We start from the raw sequence: 19,126 nt of genomic DNA, 5'->3' as shown, positions 1-19,126 counted from the left end.
CCCCCTCCCCCCCGACCGATTAAGGTGCGGCAAGGGGCCCGACTGTTAAGGGTTAAAATGGAAAACCCAATTGGTTCTTTAGTTATAGAAATATGAAGCTACAGATAAAAAAAACTTACTACTTTATTTTAGGATATTTATTGCCAAACTTTTGATGTTGTAGAGCAGCTTCGTTTATCAATGATTATTCTAATAATCCTAATAATAAGTATATTACATAAATCAATTATCCTAATTTGCAAAAACAGCAATAATGATAACAATACTTGTATATTTAGGTAAGGAAAGTGTATTGGACTGTAAATTATACTGAGCTGGATCTTTAAATCATTTTAGTGGTGAACCAGATCGGGGTGAGCCAACTTACCACCAATAAGAGGACAGCATTTTTGAAATGCTGCGCTGTGATTAGCTGAAATTCGGCTAACCCCGATCTGGCTCACCACTAAAATGATTTAAAGATCCAGCTCTGGTACCCAAATTTTAATCATCATGTTCTCCCCATCGTTGGCTAAAAAACTTTTTTGGTTGGTTGGTTGAAACTAACAATGTTAAAAAATTTCAACCAATTATTTTAATCGACAGATAGTGTAATTTTGTTTATCATCATTTGAATTATTATACTAGCGGTTTTGCCCCCAGCTTCTAGGGGCAAAGCACCAAGAGGTAATAAAAAGAAATTAAGGGCTGCAACCACTAATTTCAAATTATTTTTTTTAATTAAGGGGTTTTTTTTGGGGGGGGGTGGTTGGTGGTGTCCCACTCCCGAAGAAAACAGCCTAAAACCACCAAAGGACCACAGAATAGGTATATTCTGAAGAGTAGAATCCAATCGGTTCAGTGGTTACCAAGACTTTAAGGGACAGACGTACAGACATAAAGCTACTTTGTATTATAGATAAATTTTAACAATTATTATATTCCCTAACCTTCTACTAAAGTCTTTATTTGTTTTGTCTGTCGCCTGGCATAGTAGCAGTAGTTTCATTGCCAAGCCAAGTCGGAAGTAAACAAGTTCAAAGTAGTTAACCAACTCAATCCCTTGTTAGTCAGGGATCTAAAGGGACAATACAAATAAATTAATACTTTTGGAAATACTTAATGAACCAACCAAAATTAAATATAAGTCCCCAAAGTTGTTAAGCAAATAAGAAAACGTATTTATATAAATTTTCGGAGACTAGTGTAATAAACAGCCCAATGTCCCCTTTCTCCTGCTTGTAGTTCCAGCAGCGCATAGCTACTCTGTAATTGCAAATGCTATTGATCAAATTTCCGTAGGAAACTTTTTTTGAAGGAGGGGAATATGTTTCTGTTTGACCCTGTATCAATAAAAGAATGTTCACACGTCCGTCTGTCCGTCCGTATGGATAGCTCTTTTAGTTAATTAGAGCATGTTAGAATTGTCCTATCGGTTTTAAACTTGTCAAGATGATTCAGGAAGCAACTCTCTAATCATTACTAGAAAGTCCATACGTCCATTTAAAAGAACAAATGATGCTGTTATAAACGAAGCATTTCTATAATCAAATCCAAAAAATCTAACAGGACTTTGGCCCCTCAGCCTAACAAAACTGGTATTAATATTACATTTCTTCCTTTTGCTATCCGTGGAAAGCTGTCTATAATACGTGGCGATAAATCTTTTTTCTAAAACGATTATTGAATATATTTTCTTGTTAACTTATAATAAACTATTACTTATGAAGAAGAAAAAGTACTTTGTAATATGATAGGTTTTTATTATTAATAAAACTTTTTTTAAAACTTAACGTGACTCTATTTGAAATGTCATTTTAGACCAACAATAATGTTTTCTTGTTAACTTCAAATATGATATTACTTATTATGAAAACAAGGATGACAACATCCATAAAAGCGAAGCACTGTCTGTCCGTCCGTCCGTCTGTCCCTTAAGATCTCGGTAACCACTGAACCTATCGGATTCTACTTTTTAGGGTATATACTTATTGGTCCGGTGGTGGTTGTAAGCTATTTTCTTGGGGGTGGGACACCCTCACCCCCCAAAAAATTCTGGTGCTGCCCATAAATTATAGGGGCACTTGAGGAGGGGAGAGTTGAATTTGATAACCTAATTTATAATTTTAGATTTGAAAATAATGAGTAAAAAAAAATTGGGGGGGGGGGCGGAAATTTTTTTTAGGGGCGATTTCTCTTGGGAGGGTGGTGGTACTCTCCTTAAGATAGTTATAAACCTTTCCAGGACCTATGAGAAGCTAACCTGTTAAGGAGAACCCGATCGGTTCAGCGGTTAGCGAGATCCTTCGTTACAAACACACAAACACACAAACACACAGACAACAGACATCCTGTTACTTTAGTATAAGAATACTTTTGAAGAATAAGTACTTTGTAATATGATACGTTTTTATTAGTAATAAAAAAGATACTTTTTCTTCTATAAAAACTGTTTTAAAAATTCAACGTGACTCTATTTAGAACGTCATTTTTAGGGTCGACTAACAATAATGTTTTCTTGTTAAATTATAATATGATATTACTTATTATAAAGAAAAAGTACTTTGTAATATATTATATTTTTATTAGTGGTTGATGGTAACTTGCTCCTATAAAACTGTAAAAAGAAAAATTAACCTATTTTAGCATGAATTAGGTTCTTCTTTGTAAATAATTTTTTCCGGGTTTTGCAAATATATTTGCTAAATTGTAAAAAAAACGAAGATAATCTTTAAACCAAATATTAATTAAACTTTTACAAACTGATTTTGCAGCAGTAATTTACCCTTTTACTTTCAAACATTCTTCGTTAAATGGGTTTCTGCCAATCAGTTTTGATTAAGTGATTAAACAATAAAATGAAAAACAGTTTCAATAAAAAAAAAAACAGAATGGCGTATATATACTTGTGTTTCTCTGGCAAATTGACAAGGAAGGACGAACATACTTTAGTTATAAAGGGTGTTAAAATAAAAACCAATCACTTCACTTTTTTCAATATAAACCTTACAGTTTTGGTCCAAAACTAATAAAAAATAATACAATTCATGCCCAAGCAATGACAATGAGAAAACAATATTGAATTTTGAATCTACTCACCCTTCCAGAGCCCTAGAGCTTAAGACCTAGCCCTTGCAGAGAAATTTGCCCTACGCCGAAAGTGCATATTTTATTACAAATTTGTGTTTTTAAAAACCAAATGCTCACAATTTGAACCAACATAAGTACTTAAAATCTTGTAGATAGACCCCATAATGTTTAGAGTTTGTGATGGGGCATGTAAAGACCTTTCTTTAGACACCTTAACAAGGTTTCTAACACAATCTTAGCCAATTTGGCATCAAAAAGAAAGACCTGGCAATCATCAAGAACTAGGAATAGACAAAGCCGCCATGCCTCAAAGTTTGATGGGAATGTCTTTTTTATCTCAAATTGGCATAGATTGAGTTAGAAACCTTGTTAAGGTGTCTAAAGAAAGGTCTTTACATGCCCCATCACAAACTATAAACATTATGGGGTCTATCTACAAGATTTGAAGTACTTATGGTGGTTCAAATTGTGAGCGATCGGTTATTTTTTTAACACCCTTTAAGTATACAGCATCTACGACACTAAGTTAAAAACCAAGGTTATCCTTCTCCACTTCTAGCTCTAAAAACGTTGCTACAAAAGACCAACTCTACAAAAGACCAACACCTACAAAAGACCAACAAGGCGTTCCTACAACTTTTGTATTGTTGGTCTTTTTGTAGGTGTTGGTCTTTTGTAGAGTTGGTCTTTTGTAGGTGATGGTCTTTTGTAGAGTTGGTCTTTTGTAGGTGTTGGTCTTTTGTAGAGTAGGTCTTTTGTAAAGTTGGTCCATTGTAGGTGTTGGTCTTCTGTAGAGTTGGTCATTTGTAGGTGTTGGTCTTTTGTAGAGTTGGTCTTTTGTAGAGTTGGTATTTTGTAGCAACGCCATCTCTAAACATGGGCTAAACCCATGGGTAATAATAATTGCAGCCATGTACAGTAAATGTTTATTTTCTTCAGGTTAGACACCAGATAATCCCCATACTAAACTTTCTATTGATCGGTGTAAAAATGTTAAATTACATCATTTGTTCAGTACAGACCAACCGAATTTTTGTTACTTGTTAAGAAATTTTCGCAATTCTTATTTAGTATGATTGTATAACCACCAGAAAAGCATCGTATTGTTTAGAATTGACATCTATGACAATAGCATCACACAAAGGCATAGAAATGGACATTAAAAAAACTGATATTTCATCTTGGTGTCATCTTATTTTATGGGGTATTGCCTCGCAAAATGGCCTAAAATCTGGGATTGAAACATCTCTCAAGCCGTTTACGAGGAATTTTTTTGTCATAATTTTATCGTCTATTGTTTTATCCCTAGCATCATTATTGGTGATTATTAAATATACCAATTAAATTTTTTGTAATTATTGTCATACTAAACTTTTTCTACTACTCTAATTATAGAAATAATTGGTCTGTTAACTAATATCTAGTATCTAATTATTATACATTGTTTTGGCCAATATTATTATGTTCAGTCCACTGTGAATATTCTAAAATATCTCTATTCTTAGCTTAATATCAAGAAGGCTTTTTTATATTTATAAAGGAGAAATCAATATTTTCTTGTAGTAAACTTATAACTATATTATTTTATAATAAAACAACGTTTTTTACCTTAATTTTATTATTCTTAAGTTTTGCAAGTGAGGGGAAAAAGTCACTCAAAAAATTAGCATGTGACGTCATAAAAATGAGGGAATATCCGTCGCTTTTTTAGGGGTTTTTTCCCACTCCTCCTCTCACTCATCCCTCATTTATATGACGTCAGAATTTTTTTGAGCGACTTTCTCCCCTCACGTTTTTGAAATCTTCAGAAAGATAAGAAAAGATTTTATCCTCACAATTAGATGATTTTTCCAAAATATTTTAGGAGATTTTTTTCAAAGTTATTGAATGTTTCATATAAAAAAAATTCCATATTTAAAAACAAAATTGTTATTAGCTTCAGAAAGATTCTTTAATTTTTTAAATAGATTTCCAAGAATAATGAGCGCGTGTCCCTCAATTGATTTTTCACTTTATGTAATTGGTTGTTCTTTTTACTTTTATATTTATCAGCTTTGTTACTATGGCTGCTCTCATGCTGGTATCTTAAAAGTGTATAATTATATACATACATGTAAACCTATCCCTTTTCTTTTGTCATTCTCTTTATAATAATGGTTTTCACAGTGGTATATGCTTCATACAATGTATCAAAAACAATTTACAAAAATAGAGAATTAAAGTGATTGGGTTCCATTTTCTTTTTTTTTTAATATTTCCTTTTTAGAAAAATCATTAATTTCTACCTTTTACTAAATTTCATAATGATTAATGCATAAACCTTTACAAAATTGTTAATTTATCAGAATCAACCTTTTAAAGAGGAGAAAAGTGCAAAAAAATCGTTTTTTCATTGATTTGCATATCTTTTTGGTTCACCAGCATTTCCCCCAAATGCTGTTTTTGAGATCTTGTGCTTCATTGGTGCTGATATTAATATAATAAAATATTAACAGTGGAAACTTGTAAACAAAAGATGCATCTACATTTCAAAATTTAAAATAGTAAAATCATCCTAAATGAATAATGAAAATTCTGTTTTACCCTTTTTTTACTTTGAAACAACACATTGTAACTAGGGTGGTTTTATGCTATTTTACTGTCCTTCAATCACTTGATGATATGGGCGCAGCAAATGCTCTTTGGACAGTAAAAATGTCACAAGAAATATCAACAAAAAAAATGATTTCCCCGAATACACTGAAGGTAGGTTATACGGAAGGACAAAGTAAGTTACTAAGCAGATGTTCATCGGCCAGGGGAATCAACTCAATTGTCTTGGCTTCATTGCAAGGACACGTTGCCAATGGTTTTGATTGTTATATTGCATTGACATTGATTTCTTTTAACAATAGAGATACAATGTTATAACTCTGATTTGGACAATTATTCGGGAAAAATATTTGGGCTTTCCCAAAAATTCCATGACGAGCCATTTATCTAAAGGGATAAGACAATGGCTGATAAATTTATATACATCCCTATTGGTGATACATAGAATTACCCCTTCTGTAGAAAAATTTATTGGTTGAATCGTTTAGACTCTCAAATTTATAAACCAACCAATCATAATTCAATAAAAGGTTACAAATTTATTAAGCCAACGAAAAAGAAACCGTTATTTTTTAAAACTTTGGAGACTAGTGTAGTAATCAGCCCAATACCCCCTCCTTCCCAGATGACGAGCATTGAAAACCAACCCTAACATTTAATGTACAACCCATCTCTAACTTGGAATAATTTCTAGATACCAAAAGCAGAAAGCAACAAATAAAAACTTTGGGGGAAATTTATTTTCAGAATGGCTTCGAAGCAGATTAATACCCGCTGGATACCGAAAAATTATGTATAGTATCGTATTCCAGATAATTTTCCACGAATATTCAAAATAAAAATCATAAAATTAAAACCAGTTTTGTTAGACCGTGCATTTAGTCCCTCGGGTCTAACAAAACTGCTTTTAATTTTATAGTTTGTTTATTTTGATATCCGGTGAAAGCTGTCTACGATCCGATGATCCTCCTCAATAAAGGTAGTAAGACTAGAGTGAATCCTTTTAAAACCCCTCTAAAAGTTACTTTTCCATAAAGACAAATTTGTTTGCCCCAAGAGGTGATAAAAAAATTAAGGCAAAATTTTTTATAGGACCAAGGAAATCTTCTACAAAACATAAAGGACCAAGGAAATCTTCAGCAAAAAAAAAAAATGGGGGGGATTTTTTTGTTTTTGGGGGGGTTTGGGGTGTCCCATCCCCCAAGAAAATAGCTTAAAACCACCACACGACAAATAGGTATATACCCTGAAGAGTAGAATCCGATCGGTTCAGTGGTTACCGAGATCTTAAGCTTCAAACGGACAGACGGACGGACGGACATACAGACATCAAGCTACTTTGTATTATAGATTTCCTCCTCTGGGGTACATGGCGTTCCTGCAACTGGCAGAATTACAGCTGGATGTAATTTTGTCAAAATGTAAAAACCTCTGCCAAAAATACAGTCATACTAAAAGTAACCGCCATAAATACATCTAACACAGGCATTTATACATCCAAAATTGCCAATTTTACATCTATATTTTGCCAATTTTACATCTAAACTTTTTTATATGTCATAAATACATCCTATACATTTTAATTAATAATAAACAATATTGAACTGTATAGTAGACATTTATTATCAATACAAGAACATGCATAAATATTATATTAAAATTATAGTTAAATGTTTAAAATCTTCAATATTGAATTCATACAGTTGATTGTGATGACCTTGACATTGATTATTAAACGTATAAATGTGAGTTAAATAGAATTTTACAAGGTAATACACATTTAGTAGTCAGTTATAGGAATTATCAGGCAAAATTTGAATTCAATAGAACAATTTGAACATGTCAAAATTAATGAAAACAGCTAACCTTTATGAACGGACGGACAGACCAACCCTAATTATAGAAAAGCTTAGCTTTAAAAAGTCATCAATCTGCATGTGTTGCTTGGAGGAATGGAATTGCTACACTTCCTAAATAGAAAAGAGGGAGGGGGCGGAAGTGACACTTTTTGAAACCAAAACTAAAAGTCAAAGGAACTCAAATAAATAAAGAGTTACAGCTCTTAGTTTTGGAACTATGAAAAAACGGCAGTGGAACCGCCACTCCCGCCGAAAACCGCCGTTTCCCGCCGATTATTTTTTGCCTTTTTTTCAAATTAGACAATTTTCAATTAATACAACGAATTACTGAAATTTGTGTACTGTACATTTTCTGACATAAATATTAAGATGAAATAAATGAAATAAAAAAAATACAAAGTTTTAAATTCAAACTAATTAATAAATAACATTCTAAAAATAATTCGTGAAATGGGTAAACATGGAAAAAGGAATAAATTATAGAATAAAGATTTTAAACATTTAGCCATAATCTAATATATTAACTATGAATATTCTTGTAGTATAAATATCTACTATACGGTTTACTATTGTTTATTATTGATAAAAATGTACAAGATGTATTTTTGACATATAAAAAAATTTAGATGTGAAATTGGCAAGAAATAGATGTATAATTGACAATTTTGGATGTTTAAATGCCTGTGTTAGATGTATATTTGTCAGGGTACCTACGATATATGGCAAATTACTGTCGAATTTACATCCAGACAAACAATTTTGACAAAAACACATCCACTGTATTTCTGCCAGTTGCAGGAACGGCAACGTCCCCTCCTCTGGCCTATCTCTGTTGTTGCACTCTTTGTATGCATTTGCCCCCCAAAAATTATAACCCTTGTTGTATAATAATAAGGTGTGGCTTTATTACAGCAATTAAGGTTTTGCAAATAAATTCAACAACGTTAGCTAGAATCATCGTTCTCAGTTTAAAAAGATGATGACATTTTTAACAAATCATAGAGTTTAAGATAAACAAATAAACAAGAATAAAGTAATTATAATAAGAACTCATTTTAATAGATATGTACGTGTAAGGGGGGGGGGGATATACTGTACTTTCACACCCTCTCCCCCCACCCCCCCCCCCCCCCCCGCCTATCCTTGAAAAGATTTACCAACATCTAATTTGGAAGGTTAATACCCCGACTAAAACGTATGAAACATCCTCAAAAAAATGTCGGTTTACACTATGGTTTAATGCCCTCAGTTTTTAAATTCAGTTATTATTTAATACTCAAAAAATGTGTTTTGCAACAGAAAAAGGCCAAAACGAAAACCGTTGAGAATTGTGAAATTATTTTAGTTTCTGAGAATATAATATTATATGGACAAACAGAATAATTATGTATTTTTCTAATTATCACCCAACCTTTCATTGTGTTTGGTTTAAATACAATTTGAAAACTGTCCTTAATGGAAAGCTCTGAATTAAGGCAAGATTAAATAGACCTAGCAATTCAAAACCTTACATGAAGATTTCTATAACATTGATCTTAATTGAGACATGTTTAAATTGTCAATTGATTTCAAATCTTTCATGAAGATTGATATAAAAATTGAATATTATCTTAAATTGTTATATTTTTTTCCCGTATGGCTTTAAAAAACGATTCAAAACCACTGGATTAGAACTGTTTCTAGGTCATACTGAAAAATCAAGTATCGTATCATATTATATCAAGCTTTCTACAAATATAAAAATGTACAATTATAATTTTAAAATAAGTTTTGTTAGCCTGTGCCTTCAGAATCTCTAAGATAACAAAACTGGTTTTAATCCTATAATTGTGCATATATATATCCTCGGAATACAAGGCGATAAGTACCTATTATAAAACTATTTTGTTAATCTTCTATTTAATTTGTGTTGCTGTTCTAACCTAATACTATGATGCCCTACAACGTCACATATTCTTACTTTTAATCAAGATTATACATTTAGGTGTTTCAATTAAGAAACTTCTTAGATCTTTTACACTTTAGGGTATAATGTTCCTGGAATCGAACATTTTTAGGGCTAATTAAAATTGTACATATTAACCACAAAAAGAATCCTTAAATATAGTCTAAAATATCAAATAATCCATTGGGGACCCCTAACTTGAGATAACATGGTGAAATTGGCTTTTTGTCGTTTGCATAGGTTGCTAATATGCAACTCATTTATTGGTTAATTCGTTTATCCAGTAGAAGAGAAGGGGCTGCCAAATCCTGAATGATCTAAATAAGGGACATTTTACTTAGATAAGAAACAAAAGTAACTAAAACCAGTGAGGGATTTTCATAACAAATAAATATCTCATTTGTTAGCTGAAAAACTTTGGATTTAATTATTCTTCTCAAACAAGCATTGTAACTTAAATAAGGACATTTATTTATCATCAATATACTTTCCATTGTATTATATTTATCTTACAAGATTGTTGGTAAAACCCCAGATATTTTTCTATATACCATGCGCTATAAAAAAAAAGGTCTATAGTATAGATGTATGTACAGATAACTACCTCACTCCCTTTTCCAATGACATTTTTCGTCTGCTACCACATTGTTTTCTGCTACTTGGCTGTGCTAATATTCCCAACACCATTGGTTGATTTTCAAAATTCCACTTGAGATTCGGCACAAGGACATTGTGATGGGGAGATACAGTTATTTAACCTCTTCCCTCTCTAGTGTTTTACTCAAATCTATAAATTTATCCACCTGTATACATTGTCTTGTTATGGATTAAGTTTATGATAAAGGTAATAAATTGTCAAGTACGAGAACTCTGTTAAAACTTTCTTATACAAGACATCAAGAGATCCCTATCTTTGCCGGATATCAAGAATAGGCCGGACGAGGAAAATAAAATTCTTATAGACTCCATGGCAAAAAAAAAGGTAGAGGTATCTGAAAACCATGTATAGCATTGAATTATAGACAACTTTCCACGAATAATAAAATAGAAATCATAAAATTAATACCATTTTTGTTTCAGTAAAGCTTCGAAATGGATTAATATCCGCTGGATCAGAACCAGTTCTGGAACGTATAAAAACATGTATTCTATTGTATCATAAACAATTGTCTATGAATAATAAAATAAAATCAATGCAAGTTTAGTTGGCCAGGGCCTTCAGCCTCTAGTGGCCAACTAAACTGGAATTAATCTTATAATTTTTTTCTCCTAGTCATTCGATTTCGGTGGATAAGAACCGGTTCTCATCCATACGAAAAAAAACTATGACTGGCATCGTATTATATCCAGCTTTCTAAGAATATAAAAATGTACAATCATAAGATTAAAAAACTGGTAGTAATCTTGTACAATCTATATCTGCGGAAAGCTGTTTATAATACAATGCGAGAAATAACTATTCTAACTCTCCACAATAAGCTGTCTATAATACGATGCGATAAATAACTAAAATAACTAAATTATGATAAAAATATCAGAAGTTTATTTGTCATCTAAATTTTCAAATTCTTTTGTTATGAAATATTATTCCCCATAAATGATCCGTGTAGCACCTGTGTCTCCAAGCCTTAACCTTGTTCATTTGGATGCCTAGTTAAATGGATACAGAATCTAGGTAATGTCATTTCGAGGGGTTGTCTATCTACTGTTTGACGTATCTAGGGTTTGACGTAATAAAAATATACGTGGATATTATGACAGGAGGAAAATTGTTGGTAACATGAACATCAGTTCGTTCATCCAGTAGATAGGAGGGTATGGTATGGTATGGATTAAAGGGAATAGTTGATTTATCCATATCTGTAAGTTTCAGTTTATTACAGTATATAATAATATGGTGTAAGATCCAAGTAATAATATATCCATTCCCTAGTTGCAAATATCATAGATGACAACATCCATAAAGTCAAAACTCAAGTAATCATACGAACATTAACAAATGTAGAGTAACAACGTAACTAATATTCAATATCTTTAAGATGTTTAGACAATAATTTACTATAAATTTATCCAAAGACTATTTACTTTAAAATATTAAATGTAATATATGAAAATACTTAAATCTTAAACTTGATTAAAGAGATGCCATATGCTTCGCCTTTAAAAAAATTATATCTATTTGTCATAATAATCCTTATTCTAAAAATCAAAAAAATATACTTATTACATCATGGAAAAATTTTTATTAAAAAGCAAAAACTTTTCATGTAATAATGGACATACGGGCTATTTGTGTCTTTCTACCTGTACCAAAGGAACTCCGTTACCATTTAACCTATACGGTTTTCCTTTAAAGTTTAGCTCACTTTTTCTTTTTAAACTACAATTGAAAGTAGGGGGTTGACTCACCCCCCCCCCTCCCCTTCCCAATCCCCTCAAGGGCTCCTAGAGGCCTCTATAGTTGGGGAGATTCTAGTCTATATATTTAGAAATACATCTTAACCTCAGAATCATGAAATCAAATTCAAATCATTTTTATTATAAAATTTAATAACATTAAATGACAATGTAAATTTTACTATTATATAAAAATTGCATTAGACAATAAAATAAAAAAATCTGCATTAAAACTACGGACAAAATATTTAGCCAAAACCGCGCAATAATAATATATTATACATAAAATTCCTCCTAAATTTTTGGATCAAAGCATTGACTTGAAACAATGATGACAACATCAATAAGCAGCAAAGCACAAAATTAATGGATGGAATAGTTATTTCTTTCATCGTATTATAAACCGCTTTCCGCGGATATAAAAAGTACAATTATAAGAATAAAACCAGTTTTTTTGCCCCAAGGTGCCGAAGGCACGCGCTAAAAAACTGGTTTTAATCTTATGATTGTACATTTTTATATTCGTAGAAAGCTGGATATAATACAATGCTAGACATAGTTTTTTCGAATGGATGAGAACCGGTTCCTATCCACCGGATTCGAATGAATACGAGAATAGTTATTTCTCGCATCGTATTATAAACGGCTTTCCGCGGATATAGAAAGTACAAATATGAGATTAAAACTAGTTTTTTTAGCCCCGAGGTGCCGGAGGCACCGGCTAAAAAAACTGGTTTTAATCTTATGATTGTACATTTCTATATTCGTAGAAAGCTGGATATAATACGATGCTAGACATAGTCTTTTCGAATGGATGAGAACCGGTTCCTATCCACCGGAATCGAATGAATACGAGAAAAAGTATTTAAGTGAATTTAAAAACAAATGCTCAGTGGTCATAAGACTAAAATTATTGAGGAAAAAACCACGAAACCTTTTTTATATGTTTTTATCATTATATTATTCAAGCATGACTGAATGACTGACAGACCAAGTAGATAATGTATAACTTTATCAAATGTATAGTTAATCTCACAAAACAAATTCACATGTTTATATTCAAAAGTATTCAAGTCGAGAAAATCACAATTGCGATAACGACTGGCAATCTAACAGACAGACTGGCAAAGTGAATTCTAGAGTAGGCTCCCTACTAATAAAAAATAAGATAGGTAAAATAGAAATAGGATGTTTCAAATAGCTACTCTACAATTATCATTTGTTGTCATTGGTTATTAAATTCTAAAATTAATTGACCAAATGTTGTCTACAAGAAACTAACCCTGTAAAATTCAGAATAATTATTAAATTCCATGGCTTCAATCTATTAAATATCATCTTACTCAAAAAATGTCATTTTTAAAGGGATATCAAAAATATACTGACACATGAAGAGATAAAAATAAGAATAACCTACATTAATTTTTATTAGGATTTTAAATTTAAATTTTAATTTTATTCATTGGCTCCATTTGACTAAACCAATTTTAACGTCTCTGACATGTTGTGCTGTGGTCAGAACTCGAACCCTAGCGGGCAGACACGCTACCATTAACTCTAATGCCGCAGGTTAAAGATTTAACTATTTATAACTATCTTTTCAATGTATTATTGAAACCACATAGAACGCGCAATTTAGTTTGGACGCAATTATGCTCCATTAATGCGGTCATAAAAATTTAATCAACTTTAAATTGGATTGAATTGGCCATCAATAAATGAGTTTTATGTGCAAAATCTTTTTAAATCTCGTTTTGTCCTCTTTCCATACATTTTTTGTAGTTTTCATTCTATTTATCTATCATATTAGCTCTGCCACTAACCTCTAGGGAATTTTGGCAAGGGGGTGGATTGTGGTATATTTTCGCATTTATTATAATTCATAATTTTAACAAGAATGACATAATTAGCGTTGCACGAAAATCATGGATTGGATAACCAGATAAAGTGAGTTACAGAGTAGATGTTCAGTTCCCATAACAATGAAAAAAAGAGTGAGAATATGTAAAAATCACAAAACTTTGAAAAATATGTTTACATCTTTTGAAGCATGGTCGACAGATAAAACAATGTATTTTTAAGCAATAAAGATCAAAAACAGTTCAGCGGTGAGATCTTAACCTACAAACGAACCTTACTGCTTTATATAGTACTAGTTGCTTTGCCCATAGCCTCAGGGGTTGGATAGGGGAGGCCAGAAAAATAACCTGCCAACCCGAGATATTTATAAAGCTATATTAAAACGAACAATTAATTCTTATTAATATTTTCAGCTTTAGACAAAAAAAACTTACTATTCTAACTACATAACAGGAAAGATTTTAGCGAAATCTAAATTACTCTTTTAATGATGTATTAATAAAGGCATAAAAGTAGACCTTATAACTTTTTTTCTGTGTAAACACAAATGTTCCACTTCCAAATGATGTATTTTAGCTTCGCTTCTAATTAAAGACTTATTAGCCACGACTGACTGACTGTATCTACTCACCCTCTTCGTGCAACCTTCAACTAATCAACATTTTCAACATTTTCAACAATTTAAGTTCATAAGAATTTTCAGGGTTGTAAAGGGATAAGACAATAAATTGATGTTCATCTCCTATAATGTACACAAAACTACCCCTTCCGTAGTGTTTAACACATTTAGACACTCAACTACATGAACCAATTAATCAAAATTCAACAAAAGTCCCGAAGATTGTTAATAAAAAACGTTATTTTAAGACTTTGGGGACTAATGTAATAATAAACAGCCTAATGTCCCTGAGAATTTTACTGATTTTCCTAATATGACGCGGAGAAATATTGTTGCCAATTTCTGGGCACATTGAAATGTTACAAATCTTTCCCTCTTTGACTAACAAATATTTATGATTTCAACAAAAGACTTGTAAAGGTCGACGAAGCCTTTTTATAGCGCCTATAAAAAAAATGACATCATACTGACATACCATTGGTCATTTAAAATGTGTACTTGCCTGCCATTGGTAATGTAGTTTTTGTTTTGACCTATCATTGGTCATTTGTATTATATGACGTCAACAACCCCCATCCCCCACCCCTATATTTATAAAAGTTTCATGTGTGAAGTTATTTTTATTTTGAGGTGTTCAATTGAAATGAGTAAGACGCTATATATTAGTCAGATAGTTGGTTAATTTAATTATTTTGGTGTGAGTAGACGTATCAGGGAGGGAAAGGGTAATGACTAATATGATTATCTAAAAACTTTTCCCCCATCCCAATAATTACCAGCTTACAATGGTGCATATTGGTTGTAAGATGAAGTTATTGTCAACTTTTCAATCCCTGCAAATTTTGAAGTAGAATGAATTTCTATAAAAAAAAAGATTTATTTCAAATTTTCTAAAACTAAAATTTTGAATGTTAAATTCTGCTATGTATTAAAAGTCTTTCTATATTTTTCTTCTTTCTTTCTGTTGTAAAATTGATACGAATGACAACATCCATAAATAAAAAAGCTCCAAATAACAAGAGATTTCAAGAAAACAAACAGAAAATAATGATATATAATGAATTGCAGTGTAACGCGCTCAATTGCCCAGGGTATTAAGTAAGGAACACCCAAATGAAAACCAACTCTTTGATTGTACGACCTTTGTCTAGGAGTCCTGACAGTGCATAGTAATGATTTACCTCTCCGACTTTTAGCGGGTAGCGAAAAAAAAGCTAAAAGTTAAAGCAGTTTTAACGGCATGGATATTTTATACTTAAACATGCTCTAAAATGATGGGAATATTGACAAAAAAAATTTCAGCCCTCTATCTTAAATAGGTGCCGAGAAAAACTGGCAGACGGACGTTTCGAATTATGGAGTATCTTCGCTACTAAAAAGCCTAACTAACGCACTACTATGTTTGGGTAAGAAAAGAAAACAGGATTTCCTTTCCTCTCCTTTTCCCACCCTTTCATAATTAGTTAGTTCTACATTTTTTTTAAATACCAACAAAATTGAATTTTTTTTAATTTTACTTATGGCTGCGCCCAAACCTTTGGGGACTTTAGCCTATGAGATGATGGAAACATTGATTAGCCGTGTTCTGTTAATGCTTATTTATAGAAGGGTAATGTTATTTGTTATAATTAGGGTTATATTTCGTATTAAATTTTTTTAAAAATCCATGCTCTTATGGTATAAGACAATGTTCGATAAATTAATGTACATCCCAAATAGTGTTACAGAAAATATTTCTTCTTTCGATTACAATTAGTGGTTGAAACTTTTGGACATTCAACTTAATGAACCGACTAATCTAATCAAAATTCAATAAAAAGTCCCCAAAGTTATTGAGCCAACGAATAAGCAAACGTTAATATAAAACTAGTGTAATAAACAACACTCTCTCCCTGCATCCAGGGGCGTTCAAGCTTTTTTATTTTGGGGGGGGGGTAATCACCCCTTTACCCACCCCCCCTTGGACGTCTATGCCTGCATCCACCAGTTTCTTGGGATAAAACTTTCTTTCTTGAAATCAAAATTAGAAAACATGATAACTTTTACGGCATGGAAATATAATAATGGATATATCATTACTTGCACCAGATATTTATATTGTTTGATAAAGGGAAGCTCGGAGCTGGCTAAAACAATGATGCCCTCTATCAACCCCCTTTGTTACATTCCATCCCCTCCAACTGTATGAACAAATTGACCAATAAATGAGGTCCATAATCATTACTAAGCTAAATTGACAACAAATTTCCCCTGTCAATATATCCACGAATTCTATATCCTATCTTTTGCGGCATAGAAATATAATCAACTGATTTTTAGAAATGTACACAAAATGTCTTGAGAGATCATTAACCCCTATTTAACAAAAAAAAATAAGTTATGAAGCTCCGATATTGAAAAGAAGGTGTATCAACTTTTTTTTTATAGCTAGCCGGTTCTTTTAGTAAGTAGTAGATGTAAAATTTTTCATAGAATTCAGATATGCAATCGGTTTTTATGTAGACCTCTTATTTTTTAAGTAATTTAAGTTTTTTAAAAAAATAATTAAGTCGGTTTTAAGGTACTAAAACGCAACAAAATAAAAGAAGAAAATGGCCAGTAAGAACAAAAATAGTAAGATCTTTAATTTGACACCTTACTTTTAAAATTCTGTTGAGTAATTATTGAAAAAATCTATTTTTTTAACCTTGGTTTAATAAAAACTTTAGACCTAAATATTTTCTCAAACAGAAATAAAAAACATGGGTTCATATATACCTTTAGAATCAGAAAAATATTATGAATCCATTGTAAGCAAAATTGAAAAAAAGTAAAAAAATAAAAAAATAAACGAATGGCCAATTATATTTTTTGTTCAGGCAACACTATCGTCTTCCCTTTTTTACCCCCTCTTTACCCCCTTCCCATTTTTATACTCAATTCAAGAATTAAGACGTTGCCTGTACAATATAATATGATATTTTCATATAATTCCTTTTATTGTAGTTTATATACTATATTGTAAACTTTTTTTTTCAATTTTGCTTACAATGGATTCGTAATATTTTTCTGATTCTAAAGGTATATATGAACCCATATTTTTTTACCTGTGAAATGATAAAATTAAGTTCAGAGTTTTTATTCTCGTGGGTTTAAAAAAATCGATTTTTTCAATAATTACCTGACAGAATTGAAAAAGTAAGGTGTCAAATTAAAGATCTTACTATTTTTGTTCATAATGGCCATTTTCTTTCTTTTTTTGTTGCATTTTAGTACCTTAAAATCGACTTAATTTTTTTTTTTTAAACTTAAATTACTTAAAAAATAAGAGGTCTACAAAAAAACCGATTGCATATCTGAATTCTATGAAAAATTTTACATCTACTACTTACTAAAAGAACCGGCTAGCTATAAAAAAAAAGTTGATACACCTTCTTTTAATATAAATTTAAAGAAATCATATCTTGTGATTTTTAGAATCTATTATGGAAGGAAAACCACATTGAATTTTTTTTTTTTTAAATGTTGAAAAAAATACATAAAAATCAAGTTTCGTTGTTACTTTCATTTAAAAGCAAGCTTTACCGTAATTTTTCCAAGTCACCCCTCCCCCCCCCCCCCCTCCTTGACAAATTAAACAGGTGTTTGAGGTGGAGGGGGGAGGGAGGGGGTATTCCCCCCCCCCCTGTCACTTTCTTTCACCTCCGTCCTTCCGCTGCGCGTGTGCGTGCATGTGTGTGTGCGTGCGTGTGTGTGTCGCATTTCTTTCATGGTATTTAATTTTGTAGGGTGAAACAATTTTTTTTTAGAATGATGATACACAAAATTCCCCCTTCAGTAACATAAAATAAGTGGTTGGAACGTTTGAACACTCAACTTAAAAATAACCGGTTAACCCAACGAATAAAAAATCGTTATTATTAAACTTTGGGGACTAGTGTTATTTACAGTCCATTTTTCTTCTCTCTCTGTTATTTTATAGCTTGGATGTGTTCAGATGTTCACCCGACATAAAATGTTTTGCAGGATAGCTATCAAACCAATTAATAACCATTTCTAAGCAATACTGAAAAATCATGTATTGTATCGTACTATAGCCAGTTTTCTAACTTTCATTTCAATATCTGCGTTAGCTGTCTATATAATACGATGCGAAAATAACTATTAGCGAATCCATCTAGCATATTGTCCGTCGGTCTATCTGTTATGCACCAATCCTTTAACATGCCATCCTGTAATTGTTTTACAATCAAGAGCTTCGCTACTTATGCATGTTATCATCCTTTATATTAATTATTTTTCAAAACTTTAAATGTACAGGAGAGATAAAAAAAAAACTTGTTTAACCAAAAAAAATATTTGCAGTTCCCTAATTTTTAGTGCATATAAGTAAGCAAAGGAAAACCATGCCATGTAATTGACACGTTCATACGTTTCAACCAATAATTAGGTCATTTTTAGCGATATAATTTTCTCCAAATGAAAGTCCGAGATCTTAAGGAACAAAAATGGAAAATCCTAATAATAAAGTAACAGGATGTCTATTTGTATTTCTGTTTGTGTGTACCTAAGGATCTCGCTAACCGCTGAACTGATCGGGCTCTCCTTAACCGCGTAGCTTCTCATAAGTCCCGTTAAGGTTTATGACTATTTTGGGGGAGGGTACCACCACCCTCCCAAGAGAAATCACAACACAACGCAACATAATAAGGTATCGTAGAGACTTGAAAGCAACATAGATAGGTATTGTATTATTAAAAAAAACATTTAAAGTGCCACTAGAGGCCTCTAGGGGCGTAACCGCTA

Source organism: Acartia tonsa, chromosome 11 (genome assembly GCF_053477335.1).
Source record: "Acartia tonsa isolate MP-2025a chromosome 11, ASM5347733v1, whole genome shotgun sequence".
NCBI lineage: Eukaryota > Metazoa > Arthropoda > Copepoda > Calanoida > Acartiidae > Acartia > Acartia tonsa.
The sequence above is the reverse complement of the archived record's forward strand: the minus strand, read 5'-3'. Positions refer to the sequence as shown.